The sequence below is a fragment of the Hyperoodon ampullatus genome, assembly GCF_949752795.1.
Source record: "Hyperoodon ampullatus genome assembly, chromosome: X".
NCBI lineage: Eukaryota > Metazoa > Chordata > Mammalia > Artiodactyla > Ziphiidae > Hyperoodon > Hyperoodon ampullatus.
Genome location: NC_136913.1, coordinates 84,283,725 through 84,298,507, shown reverse-complemented (window position 1 = coordinate 84,298,507; position 14,783 = coordinate 84,283,725).

Below are 14,783 nucleotides of genomic sequence, written 5' to 3'. Positions count from 1 at the left end.
TTGGCCTCATTGCTGTGCCTTGAAAATACCGGGCATGTACCCTCATTAGAGACTTTGCACTGGCTGTTCCCTCTACCTGGAATGCTTTACACCAGACATCTGCATGGTTAGCTCCCTAAGCTTCTTCCAGATTTTGTGCAGATATCACCTTCTCAATGAAGCCTACCACAACCACTTCTATTTCAAATTCCAACCACCTACCACTCCCTGGCAATTCCAATGCAGTTACCCTGCTTCATTTTTTTCCCCAAGGAACTTACTAACTTATACTATTTAGTTTGTTTACCATGTTTATTGTCTATCTCCTTCCCACCCCACCCCCAACTAGTCTGTAAGCTCCATGAGACCAGAGATGTTTGCCTGCACCATTGTATTCCAAGTACCTAGGACTGTGTCTGGCACATAGCGAGTTCTCAATAAATATTTCCTGGATGACTTTCAAATGTCCTAATACATATTCATGTAGTTGAAAAATCTTTTTATACATTATAATTTGAGGAAATGTTATTCTTTGTTTTATTTGAGACTTAATAAGCATTTATTATCATTTGTGGATATCATGTCAAAAACGGCACTGACAAATATTTGAGTACTTGAGCATTGGGTAGACACAAAGTCAACATTGGTAGCTGTCAAATCATAATGATTTTACCTACAGTTACCAGCATCTGACTATTGTAGTATGTCTTCTGGATAGGTTTTGCCTGTTCATTTACATATAGAAATACATATTATTTTATTATAAATTACTTTCCTTTCATTTACCCTTCATATTACTGCTAGGACATTATATTGTTATTTTTTTCATTAGTAGTGTGTATCAGTAGGTTATAGTATGTACAAATTTCATTTAAGAATTTTACGTGGGCTTCCCTGGTGGCGCAGTGGTTGAGAGTCTGCCTGCCGATGCAGGGGACGCGGGTTCGTGCCCCGGTCTGGGAGGATCCCACATGCTGCAGAGCGGCTGGGCCCGTGGGCCATGGCTGCTGGGCCTGCGCATCCGGAGCCTGTGCTCCGCGACGGGAGAGGCCACGACAGTGAGAGGCCCGCGTACTGCAAGAAAAAAAAAAAGAATTTTACGTGAATAGGTGATTAAACATCAGCATTTTCATAGTTTGCCAATCACCCCTACTGTAACAATTTTGTAATTTCAAATTCTTCACAAACACTGTTAAATATAACAGATTATGTTCTGCTTAATTCTTAGCCCAACATAATGACAATGTACCCAAACACATCCTGGTGTCCTTCGGATTTTATCAGACAAAAAAGAGGATCTATGCATTGTAGGAAAATGACTCCCTATACATTGTTCTCCAGAGTAAAATACATGTGTTTTTTGGTGTCAAGATGTGTAGTATATGCTTCCAAGTTTATGAATAATGGTGAATAAAAATACAGCAAACAGCAAAAAAAAAAAAAAAGTAGAATTTTAAAGTAGTTTTTAGGAAATACTTACTATAAAGAATGTATTAGATTGAGAATCACAGCAATGTAGTAACTAATGCTTCCAGACTGCATACTTCATGTTTAGATTGTGACTTTCCAGAGATAGACATCTGTGCCCTCTGTGAAAATATGGGGCAGATGGCACAAATCAAATCCACTAATATTTAATGAAAGATTACCTTGTGGAAAGCACTCATCACCTCCACAAACTTTCTTGCCAAGGCTAGGAAGTATAGTTTGCATGTCTATGATGATAAGTAAAATTAACTTCTCTGCCACCATTAGCTACAACTACAAATTGGACACTTTTTACAGAAAGTCTTTGTTCCTCTCTCCTTCTCAGCACAAGCTTCTAAGAAATTTTTGTCTAAACTCAACAAAATATAAATCCAGGTGTGTATGTGTTTGCCTGTGCCTAGGGTAGAATATGTTCCTAGCTCTATTGCTCCAAATCCCTTTCCTGTCTAGTCTTTCCCAATCTTCCAAAGCTTTCCTCTAGGAGGTATCTTTGAAACATGCTTCCTGACTTTTATCTCTTGGCTATATCAGGCATCTGCCCCTTTGAGGATAAAACCCTTGAGCTATAATTGCATCTATCCCTACCCACCGGATTATTTCCATTCCCATATAACTGTATCAAACTGATATACAGGAATGACTAGCCACTTAATTTTGACAGTTTGAAAGCAAACTAAAATTGTTTTATTCTTGCTCCTAGAGTTCTTCTGCCCTTGTAACCTTGAACTCTATTTGAAATGCATGTTAACATGACATTTTGATGCATATAGTTACCACTTCTGTCTTGCAGGGCTATACTGGATCAGTCTAAGATTTGGCAAAGAATCAGTCAGCCCTTTTATTTCCACATATTGCAGATGACACTGCTGATGGTGGGGTTGTATATTTGCGCAATTTTGGCTAAAAAGTCTAATGTATGGTCTTTTAGTACCATATAAACAGCAGTTTTTTAAAGTTCCTGTCACTAGTCTGAATCCCAAAGCACTTAATCAATAATGAAAGTTTAATTCTTTCACAATGGCTGGGTTGAAGAAACTTCAGGTGACTGGCAGGTTGTAAGTTCTTTTATAATGTAACTTATCTTAAGGAAATCATTGGGGGTATAAGATATCATTACCTATTTGAGCACTTGGCCAAGACAATGAACTGATTACTGATATACATGCACACTCTCCCACAAATAGTATAAGTCACTGTAATGACCTTACGTGTTTATGATTTAGCTTCCAGTTTCTGTAATCTAAAGAGAGGCAAAGTTTTCCTTCCCTTTTGGCTTCTGTTCACTCCCTGCCTCCTTTTCTCCTTTCTCTCCTCGCCAACCAATCTCTAGTCATGCTCTGAACTGCCTCTAAGTTTTCTCCACCAGAGGAGCAGCTGTCATTGCTAACAGCAAAGAAGGAAAGTGGGAGGGAGGGAGTGGGAAGGAAAAGATGATGCAGCATTATAAAGAAGGAACAGATGAACGAGCTTGTGGCAACTCTGACCCCCTTCCAACCCTCCAGTGCCACGCAGCTCCCAACCCCTATCTCCAGTCAGAGCTGTCACCTGAGAAGCAAGCATCACCTGAAGAGAAGCAACTGCCATCACCTTTACTTTGGAGCTGATTGCAGCATTGAGATAACTGTGTCTGTACCTCTGCTTGAACTAGAAACTATGTAGAAGTTCCTAGAGTGTGTGGTGGTGAAACTTGCCAAAGGTCCTTCTGGAACTGTCCAGAGCGCCATAAAATTCAGGAAACAGCCAGATTGGCAGGATTTCAGCTGGTCTACTGATCAAGAACTCTTTGCCTTCTGAGGATCCAAACATCAAGGCACAACAGCAGCAGAATGGCTTCCCATTGATGTTAATGTTTGACCGAGAAGCCAAGAACTATTTTGCAGACTTTAGGCACAGAAACCTACTAGCTTAGCTCTTCCTCACAACGATGGCTGAAATTGTTTGTATAGAGAACCCAGTAAACCAGTGGTCAGGATTCCTTCTTCAGCTGGTAGACAATGTCACAAACTCCAACAGCACAGAGCACATGAAAGAGTCAACATTGGATGCAATTTGTTACATCTGCCAAGATATTCAAACAGAGCAGCTACAAGTTCCATCCAATGAGATTCTGACTGCCATAATCCTGAGAAAGAGGAAAGAAGATCCTGATAGTAATGTGAAGTTAGTGGCTACTAAGGCACTCCTGGAGTATTGGAGTTCATCAAAGCAAGCTTTGACAAAGAACCTGAAAGACAATTTCTTTTCCAGATAGTCTATGAAGCAGCCTGTTATCAAGATAATAAGGTATTAGTGACTACATTACAGAATCTGGTGAAGAAAATGCCCCTGTATTATCAATACGTGGAGACACATATGAGCCCGGCTCTTTTTGTGATCACAGTTGAAGTAACGCAGTAACTTTGATGAAATGGCCCTGTAAGGAATAAAGTTCTGGTCCAATGTCTGTGATGACAAAATAGATTTGGCCATTGAAGCTAAAGAAACAGCAGAACAAAGAAGGTCCCAGAGCACACAGCAAGATCTATGCCAAGGAAACACTACAATTGAGGTTCTAATTCTCACACAGGCACTAACAAAAGATGATGAAAATGATGATTCTCCTGGCCACTTGATGTGAAGATGACATTGTCCCACCTGTCTTTCTCTCTTGTAAAGAACAGATCAAGAATCCTGATTAGTTCTTGGAACCCTGACACCCTTGTGATGACTTTTGCCTGTATCTTGGAAGAAGAGAAATCCAATAAGCTCAAAATCCTAGTTATACAAGCAATGTCTAGCTTAATATAATTAATCGAAGACCCCTGTGTAAATTGTTTGGTATATAAGTACACAGACTGGGGGCTAATTTTGCAAGTTGCTCCATGAAGCTGCCATAAGGGATGCTTGCTCAGTTCCCTTGTTACAATGTCTAAGAGAAAGCCTGAGTACTGAATCCAGAATGGCATCAAATGTGTGTTGAGTTTTTTCCAATCTAGCTGAAGCTTTTTATGAAAGTTTGTAAGTGATGATCAGGAAGAAACAGCTACTTACTGCTTATCCTCATATTTCAGAATCTCCTAATGATCACAGACAGTCCTGATGGCCACCAGAATAACCTGAGAAGTGCTTCATATGAAGCTTTGATGAAAATTGTCAAAAATAGTATCAAGTACTATTCAGTTCAAAAATTGATGCTGGCAACTCTAACTGCAAAAAGTGTATCAATAGAGATACAGTCACATGTAAAAGCACTTCTGATACGATCCAATTCAATGACCTTCAGTCTTTACTCCACATAATTCTTCAAAATGTTCTCTGAAAACTGCAGCATCAAGATGAGACAATGGTCTCCCTGTTAAGGATTTTCCAAAGCACAGTTGGATATGGGGGATGAAAGAGGGTGATCCGATAGCAGTTAGCACATCAGAGGAAATGTTGGTTGCTAAATTCCTAAAGTATATAGAGGCCTCTAAGTTCTCCTGAGTATGGGTATTTTATTGAAAACTTATACTGAGTGCAAGGTTTTATTGGAGAATGTAAGATAAGTGGAAGACTTATGTCACACCTTGAAATCCAGTATCTTACTGTTTGTTGACAGAGAACTTAGGAAATGAGAATGTCCGTAGGTCTGTGAAGCCACAGATTCTGTAAGTGTTTAATGATATTGCCTTTGTTATTGGTGGAGAGTTTAACAAATACCTAGAGGTAGTATTGAGCACACTTCTGCAAACCTACCAATCTCAGGTGAATAAATCAAAGTGTGACATGGTGGATTATCTGAATGAGCTAAGGGAAGACTGCTTGGAAGCCTATTCTGTCGTTGTCAAGGATCAAAGGAACAAGGATCTAAGGATGATGCATACTCAGATGTACTGCTGATGCAACCAAGAGTAGAGTTTATCTTTCTTTGTCCACAATGCTAGACTTGAGAATCATCCAAAAAGTATTAGGTACTGGTGCTGCTGAGCCAATAAGGAACTTATTTATGACATTTGGGAAGAAGGTACTGAAATTAGTAGCAGTTGGCCGATGATTCTTAAAGTATTAACTAAGGAGCAGAGATTCAAAACTAGTAAAACAAAACCCTGTTCAATGGACAGCAAAATAACTGAGGAAACTGAATAACTGAAGAGTCAAGGTCGATCTGTAGCCATTGGGATGAAACCCAAGACCATCACTAGAAATCTGCAGTCTTTTGAAAAACCTAGAAGTAAGGGGTGTGCACACATGCTGAAAACACACCACATTGAAAATCCTACCACAGGAGGAACAGCTATTAGCAGCAGGACTGTTGGTTAGCTATGTAAACACTGACTTCAGAGAAAACCATTCTAATGTCTACTCCAGGAGCCATTTTGGATAAGAGAAACATAATGCATTTACTTAATTGGAAGAGGAGGAGGAAGGGGGAAAGAGGAGGGGAAAACGGAAGGGAAAAGAGAAGGAGAAGAAATGGAAGTTATTTCTTCCCAAGGAATGCTACAATTTGGTTTTTGGTATTTCAGGTGGTGCTGAGTGGAATGACTGGTTTTTCCAGAGGGGAGAGATTGTACTTCATCATAAAAAGCAGCTTGAACCTATGCTACTGATGATGATGATGGTGGAGCCTGGGTTTGTGTACCTTTGTCACCCAGCACAGTATACAATCAGGCTAAAAGGAGGTGAGGAATACTATATAATCTGAGTGTGGCTGAATGAAGCTATATCCACATTCTCAACTTCAAGTCATTAAAGTTTATATTTTTCCTTAAAAAAAAGTGGGCTAAGGGGGTGCTAAATATTGCATTTCATAAAACTAACTGAAGTTCTGCCTACTGATGGACCACAGGAGATGGAAAAGAAAAAGAAAAGGAAAAGAAAGACACTTTTTAGCTTTTTGGTTGTTTGTTTTTAGTTGTTATCATTATTTTAAGGAAAACACTAACAAATGGTCAGAATAAAAATCTAAACTTCCAAGACAAAAACTAAATAAAACAAAAATTTCCCACGACCTAAAGAAACCAAAATGTAAATGGTTGAAAGTGGCAGCACAAGGAGAAAGCTCCCTCTTGACACTTTATATTGGCAGTCCTGATACCCACCCCCTCCATAAAAAAATATGCCAAGGAGTTCACCAAAAAATTTACAATAAAAATACAGCAAACTTTAAGTAACTATTTTGGTCTATAAAATGAGGATAAATTTAATGATTAAACAAAATCTAATAAATTAGCCATTAGAAAATTGACTTTCTATTCTCTTTTATCTGTTTGTCTCCAATGTAGTATTGTTTCCTTGCTATACTTTAAAACCAACTAACCATGAAAACAACCAAAAATATATGCATAAATGATGTGTGTGGGTATAATTACACATCTCATGATGAAAACAACACTTATGAAAGTTTTCATTTTTCCACTGCAGTTAAATATTAATATAATAATCTCAAACCATCCACAGGAAAAACAAATAAATTTCAGGGAAAATACAAATTTATCCATTTCCTAAAGAAGAGGGGGAAAAAGCAGTCTTGTCTCCTTCATGTAGATCTGTGCTAAAATTGAATCTCATCTAACAGTCCTTTATAATTACATTCAGCTAACAATATTGTGTGTTAAAATACTCCCAAACTATATTTGATAGGCCCATGCACCCATTCCAAGCCTGATGATTCCAAACTGATCCATTGTTTCACAAAGCAAAAAGGTGAACAGGTTAGTTTAAATCAAACCAAATACTGATAAGCAAATCTCTTGTGATGGGCAGGCCTAAAAAGCTTGTTGAAGGCTGGCTCAACTAAGCATTGATTAAGAGTTTGGATGCTTATCTGATACTTATCCAAACATCTGAAATTGAACATCTTTGTTCTAAAAAAACAAGCCAAAAATCTGACACTGATTTTGATGTTTTGGTTCATAATAGGTTACAAGTATCAAAAGAGCAGTCTAACTAGGAAGTGGAGATATGGCTGGAAATAAAAGTAGAGGGATTAGAAATGAAAACTGTCAGAACTTTGAAAATGTATGGGTACAAGGAGTCTCAGTGAAGTGGGAGAACATATATAAATAGCAGATGAAAGAGTGGTGAAGGAAGAAGTTTGGTTTATTAGTTTGAAAACAAAATAGAAATTTGTCTCAGTGTTGTTGTTTATTTTTTAACCATGAGTTAATCTATTTTGAAATTTCATATAACATTGAAAGAGAGTGTGAGATTTTTTTGTTCATCAAGAAAAAAAAAGAAAAAAGAAAAAAAACAGAGAAGACTTCCTCTTCTGGAAAAACAGAGGATATGTATTTTCCCTATTCTTCCTCCTAAATACAACTAGTAAATCTTAGACATTATATGTAAAATAAACATAAGAAGACTCTGAAATGTGGAGAAAAAGAAAGCAGACTGACTAGAAACTTAGGACTCAAGAAAAAAAAAAAAACAGTTGGTCAAGAAACCACTAGTGGGAATGTAAAGTGGTACATCCATTCTGGAATATAGTTCAGCAATTTCTTTAAAAAGTAGGCATGCAACTACCATCCCAGCAATTGCACTACTGAACATTTATCCCAGAGAAATGAAAACTTATGTCTGGACAAAAACCTGTATACCATCATTCATAGCATCTTTATTTGTAATACCTAGCCAAAAACTAGAAGCAATACAGATATGCTTCAAGTGTGAATGGTTAAATGAACTGTGGCACATCCATACCGTGGAATACTACTCAGCCATAAGAAGGAAAAACTATTGATACACACAGTAGCCTGGATGAATCTAAAGGGTATAATGCTGTGTGGGAGAAAAAGAGCCAATCTTGAAAGGTCATATACTTTGCAATTCCATTTATACAATATTCTCAAAATGACAAAATTATAGAGCTGAAAAGCAGATTACTGCTTTTGAGGAGTTAGAAATGATATGGAGGAGGGATAAGTATCACTATAAAGGAGCAGCATGAGGGAGATCTTTGTGGTGATGGGACAATCTTGTGTCTTGAGTGTGGTACTGGTTACACAAATCTACATGTCATAAACTGACACAGAACTCTACACATTGTGATGGTTCATGTGTCAACTTGGGTGGCCACAGAGTGCCCAGATTAAACATTATTTTTGGGTGTGGCTGTGAGGGTGTTTTGGAAGAGATCAGCATTTCAATTGTAGACTGCCCTGCCCAATGTGGATGGGTGTCATCCAATCTACTGAACAGGGCCTGAATAGAACAAAAGACAGAGGAAGGTGGAATTTGCCCCCTTTTTCCTACCTCATTAATTGAGCTGGGACATCTTATAGTCTCTGGCCCTCAAGCTGGGATTTATACCATCAGTTCCCCTGGTTCTTAGGCCTTCGGACTCAGACTGAATTACATCACTGGTTTCCCTGGGTCTCCAGCTTGCCAATGGCAGATCATGGGACTTATCAGCCTCCATAAGTACATAAGCCCATGCCTCATAATAAATATGATTTATTGTGGCTCTATTTTTCTGGAAAACCCTGACTAATACATATATTAAACAAAGTCAATTTTCTGATTTTGAACTCCAGTTACTTAAGATGTAACCATTGGGGGAAACTGGGTGAAGAGTACATGGGACTACTCTGTACTATCTTTGCAACTTCCAGTGAATCTATATTTATTTCAAAATAAAAAGTTTAAAAAAAGAAAAAATAAGTTTAAAAGTTTGAAAAACGCTGGTAGAGGGGAGCAAAACATAGACAACCACTTAACAGGGTAAGAGATCTTTTGTTAATCTCAATTTTGAGGTTTATACTACATTCTATTTAATAAATCTTCAGTTCAAGATTATACTTTCATTTAAATCCCTTAGTTTCTTCTTTTTAAAGTTTCATGGTGGTGTCATTGGGGGTCATAAAAATGTAGAATAATAAAACAAAGTCTTTCCATTTCTGACCCTGATCAACTGACACTTGTCTAGAGAAATTGTCTCAATAAATATGAAGCCTAAATTCAGAGCATTTTTTCATTTAAATTAAAATGTTTCTAGGGAAAGGAGTGTGGCATTTGCACTGAAAAAGTAAACTCCATCTTCAACAAGGATCCAGTGATATTTAGAATATATTTTCTGCATAGGACCAATATAACCACTACTAGGTTGACTGGGCTCACAGAACACATGCTCAGCAAAGTGGGCTGTATCATCTAGAAACAGCATCAGAGACCTAAAGAACAGGAGCTTACAAAAGATTTAAAAAATATTTTTTTCTAACATAAAAGATGTTCGAAGGTAGGCACTTCAAAGCTGATAATGGCAAATCCCAGGTCACAAGGGATGAATTTTTATGTTTATGATCCTTCATCTTTTGCACTGGCTCAAGATCACCTCATTGTTCATTATGGCTTCTAGGGCTCCAGCCATCATATCTACATTACTGGCAAGAAGCAGGAGATGGGAAGGGAAAAGAATGCATATACCAAATGCTACCTCTTTCTTAAGGAGAGCTCCTGGAAGTTCCATCCTATCTCTCACTTACATCCTGTAGGTTATCCATGACAAAATTCAGTTCTATTATTAACTAAGTAAGAGAAAATGGATATTAGTTAGGCAGCTAGTAGTCTCTGTCACATATGAAAATAATTTATATATAATTATAGCCAGCATTATGGGTTGAAAATAAGCTCAAAGAATATTCAATCAGGCAAAAAAAATGTCTTTGGCAATAAAGAGAACAGGTGCTCATGGGATTAGATTGTAGAAGAACATGTAACCAGTGAAGTTTCGGTCAACAAGAAATTAGAGAATCAGATCAACAAAAACTTTGTGATGTTTGCAGATTGTCAAGTGCAAAACTCAAAGGGAAAATGAAGACTGAAACACAGTGGTTCACAGTGTCTAAACACATATGGCAGTAAAACCTGGACCCACCAACAGTGTCTCACCTAGCGGATTGAACAGTTTTATTGAGAACACCTTACAAGATCTATAATAAGTAACAGGATAGTATCACTGACAACAAATATATGGGGGAGATTTTCTCTAAACATGGGGGAAAGCCTGGTCCTTTGTAAATGAGCATTTCACGAACAATAAATGAAGATGCCTTTATTATCACCATTTTACAGACGAAGAAACTGGGGCTCAATGATTAAGACACCAAGCAAATTCACATGGCTAAGTGGCAGAGCCTAGATTCTTTGTAACCAGAACACTGCACTACTGTCTGCTGCACAAATCACCATTACGTAAAAAAATCTTAGTTATATGCTTAATCTAGACATAAAAATCATTTACTGCTCTTTTCTAGGAGCAGATTCTTTTATTTTCCAGCACTTCAGAGAGTTAATATTATTCAAGGCTACTGAAAATATGATTTCTGAAAAATACTGTGTAGTTAACTGGGAGAACTGAGCCTGCTAGTCATTGGAGGCTTCAGAACCAGCTGAGTCTACCTCCAAGGGATCCATCTTACTCTCCAGAGAGGAAAGGCTCATCTGCATCTCTTCTCCAGCATTTTGTCCAGCTGCTCCAAAGTGCTTTGCTTGCAGGGGCAACCACGCCTGGCTCTTTCTATGAAAGATAAAGGATCCTGATTATGGCAAGTATTCCTGCTGCAAACCATACCTTTTTGCAGTGGCTTGTTTGTTTTATTTAAAACCATTTTGACAGCTCTCTGATTTCTCTGTTTCTATAAATAATCAGCCTTAATGATAAAATATAACCTTCACATTCAAACACACATTTACTTCTGTACATTTCCGTGCCCTGAATAGTCACAGCTACCAAGACATCAATTTTGAACACGAGCATATGGTTCTGAGAACTTCATATTTCAAATCCACAATTCGACTTAAGAATTGAACATAATATTTTCATTAACACTGGTGATATATAAAACTGCTTCTTAAAAAAATTATGAAACCTGGACTTGAGCTGTGAGGTTGGAGCTTTGAAGCTACTTAGGATTGGATTTTTATGTTGAAAAAAATGCTGTCTGACAGCAAGATAAAGCATGCATAAAATACTGTGTAAATTCACAATGCTTCTGTTCAGTCCTTAAAAGAAACTTGTAGGCAGAGGTTCCTCCATGGCCTAACAAGTGACTTCTACTGCAATGCAAGTGCGCTGTCATTGACCTTGGCCCTCACTCTTTCTTGTTTGTCTGGATAGTGTGAATATGTCTCCCTTGCAGGTCACCAGCTTCTCCAACTCCCCTTTGGCTGTATACATCAGAAAGAGACTGCAGAAAGGTACGGGAGTCACACACAATTGCATGTTACTCTGGAGGGACATAGGAGTCTATGGAACACCTGGCACTCAGTGTGCACACAAAGAAGCAAAACCCAGTCATTTGAAAGATCTTTCATTTAAATGTATTTCTGACAAAAGATGCCACATACTCCCTGTCTTACTCACCCCAAACGGAAGCATTCAATTTATCCATTAATGGTGAGCCTAGGGAGCCGCAGTCCAACTTCCTCCCACTGTGTCCAAACTGTTGTTAATAGACCATCTCTTTGAGTAAAGAGAGGAGTTCAGGCATCATGCAGAATACATTCTTGCCTTAATTTAAAAGCATTACAAGAAATGGAAGATCCGTGGTGAGACCCTGGAGAACTCCCTGCAGAGACTTCCTCTTCTTGCTGCAGTAAGAAGTAAGTAGCTCATGGAGAAAAGGAAAGAGAAAGCCAAAGGGCAGGTGAAGTAAACTGAATTCCTTGAAATCTGTATCCTCTTCCCTCCCAGAGAGTGGAATCTCTCAGTGGCCGCCACAGACTGCCCTCTCCACTGCCTCCTAGTGATCCCTAGCACTCTGCTTTCTTCCCTCAGCTCTCACTCCCAAATTGTTCTTCTGAGTTTCTTGGTGAACAATCATCATATCCATCTGATCCATAATGATGATATACAAAAGAAAGTCCAGTAAAATAAAGTCATTGAAAACAAGTACCTTGACAGAGCTGAAAAATCTATAACTACATAGAAATAAGTATGAGAAATTTCCAAATGCACCTTTGAAAGAGCATTGAAAATTTTAATATTTATGTAACTATAATATATAATATAATATAAGCCTGCTATACATATAATATACATTGTAACATATAATACATATATTTTATAAAATAATATATGGTATACATAGTTTATATATATATGGCTATCTTTCTAAGAAAAAAAATGAGAAGAGCAGATAGTTCCCATTGATAAAGCAGTGAGCTTTTCATTTTGAAGCCTCATCTGAATTTTGAAAGAAAAATAGAGTAAGATTTTAGAGGGGAATTGAAAATTGCTAGTCCAAGGGTTGCATTTTGCCTGGAGATTTCTTATGTTTTTGGAGAGGGGCAGCAGAGAGCTTTGTTTTGTTTCTGGGGTTTGTTACTGGGGTTTTTTTGATTGATAAAATGGAATTTTATTTCAGAATGTGATGCAAACCAATTAGGATAACTAATGTAATGCATACTAGTTTGCAACATATATGTTTCATTATGTTTTGATATGAATACTTTTGGTGGGGAACACACTCTCCAATTTTCCTCAAGTAACACCTCTCTCTATTGCCCTCCACCTGGCTGCATCACACCCCTATCAACAGACAGCCTTTGCATTTATAGCTCTTCTTGGCCTAGAGAATTTTAAGGCTGAAAAAGACAATAGAGATTATCTGGTCTCATTTCCAAAATCGTTTCCTGTAGTCCGACTCTTCCAATGCTAGGCAATGTTGCCTGTAATAGAAAAGAAGCACAATTTGAAATGCTCTTTCTCTTACTGCAGTCAGTGCATTTCTGATGTTCCAGGTCATGGCAAGTTCACCAGTTTGACAGCTTATATGTTTTTAGCATGCTTGCTTTCCTGTTGGTGGCAGAACAACCTCTGTGTACTATGATAATCTCCACAAGAACAGATCTTTATTCCAAGTCCAACGGTAGTGTAGCAACTTCATATGCATCCTGCAGACAGAGATGGAACTTATGAATGTGATTTATGGTGAAAGGCTTAAAAGCTGTGTGGAGGGCTTCCCTGGTGGCGCAGTTGTTGCGAGTCCGCCTGCCGATGCAGGGGACATGGGCTCGTACCCCGGTCTGGGAAGATCCCACATGCCACGGAGCAGCTAGGCCCGTGAGCCATGGTCCCTAAGCCTGTGCGTCCGGAGCCTGTGCTCCACAACAGGAGAGGCAACAGCAGTGAGAGGCCCGCGTACCGCAAAAAAAAAAAAAAAAAAATGCTGTGTGGGAACACCTTAGCATAGACACGTAACTCTCACTGGTAAAGCTTATTCCTATGCCTGGTTTTACAATGAATTGAGGAAGATTCTTTGGGCTTACTGTTGTTGTTGCTTTTGTATGAGAGTTCAAAATCCATCAGGGTTACAAACAGAGTCTGTTCTATAATGAGTAAAATCCACTGAAAAGCAGAGAAAGCTCATTTCTGTTGCAGGTGTGGGCTTGGATGGCCTTTTCCCCTACACATCTGCCTAGAATTTCTTAGCGCTACCAAGGAAAATAAAGGAAAGGCCATTTGGCATAAGAAATGTTTTTCCTTCTGACTTTGCCTGAAACCCCTTCAATTGCAAGGAAAACGGGAGGATGCATATGCTGCCTATACTGTGCACTAGCCTGCTGTGCCATATACAGGAGTGCCGTGGTGTTAGGGATGCCTCCTGAGCATTTGGGAAATAAAGTTGCGGAGCTGGAAACCTCTAGCTCAGCAAATGTGCTGGCAAGTTGGTAACTATTTGTAACATATTTTGGAGAATTGGTTTTTCCTGGGTCAGAGTAAAGTGGATTTCAGAATTCCAAACTGGTTCCCTGCAAAGTCCTCCCCCCACCACCACCCCACTTGTAACCACTAGTTTGTTCTCTTTATCAGCAAAGTCCTTCTTTATATCAGAGGGAGATAAAGTAGGATCCATGCTGGGAATGATCATCAACCTCAACCTTGTTCTCTTGGTTGGTGCAGTGAATGGGATATCATAACTGAATGGAAGAGACCCTTGTCTACTGATACTAAAACTGCCTCCATGGCGTCATGGAAAAGATAAGAGGTAACAAATGCTGGTGTGGATATGGCGAAAAAGAACCCTTGTGTGGTTGGTAAGATTGTAAACTGGTATAGCCAATATGGAAAACAATGAAATTTCCTCATAAAATTAATAATAGAACTACCATATGATTCAAAATTCCACCTCTGGAAATATATCCATACGAAACAGAAACACTAACTCAAAAAATATTTGCACCCCCCTTGTTCATAGCAGCATTATTTACAGTACCTGAAAACAAACTAAGTGTCCACTGATGGATGAATGGATAAAGAAAATGTGATACATATAGGTAAATAATGGAGTATTATTTAGCCATTTATTTATTATTTAGCCATAAAAATGAGGAAGTGTTACCATTTGTGACAACAT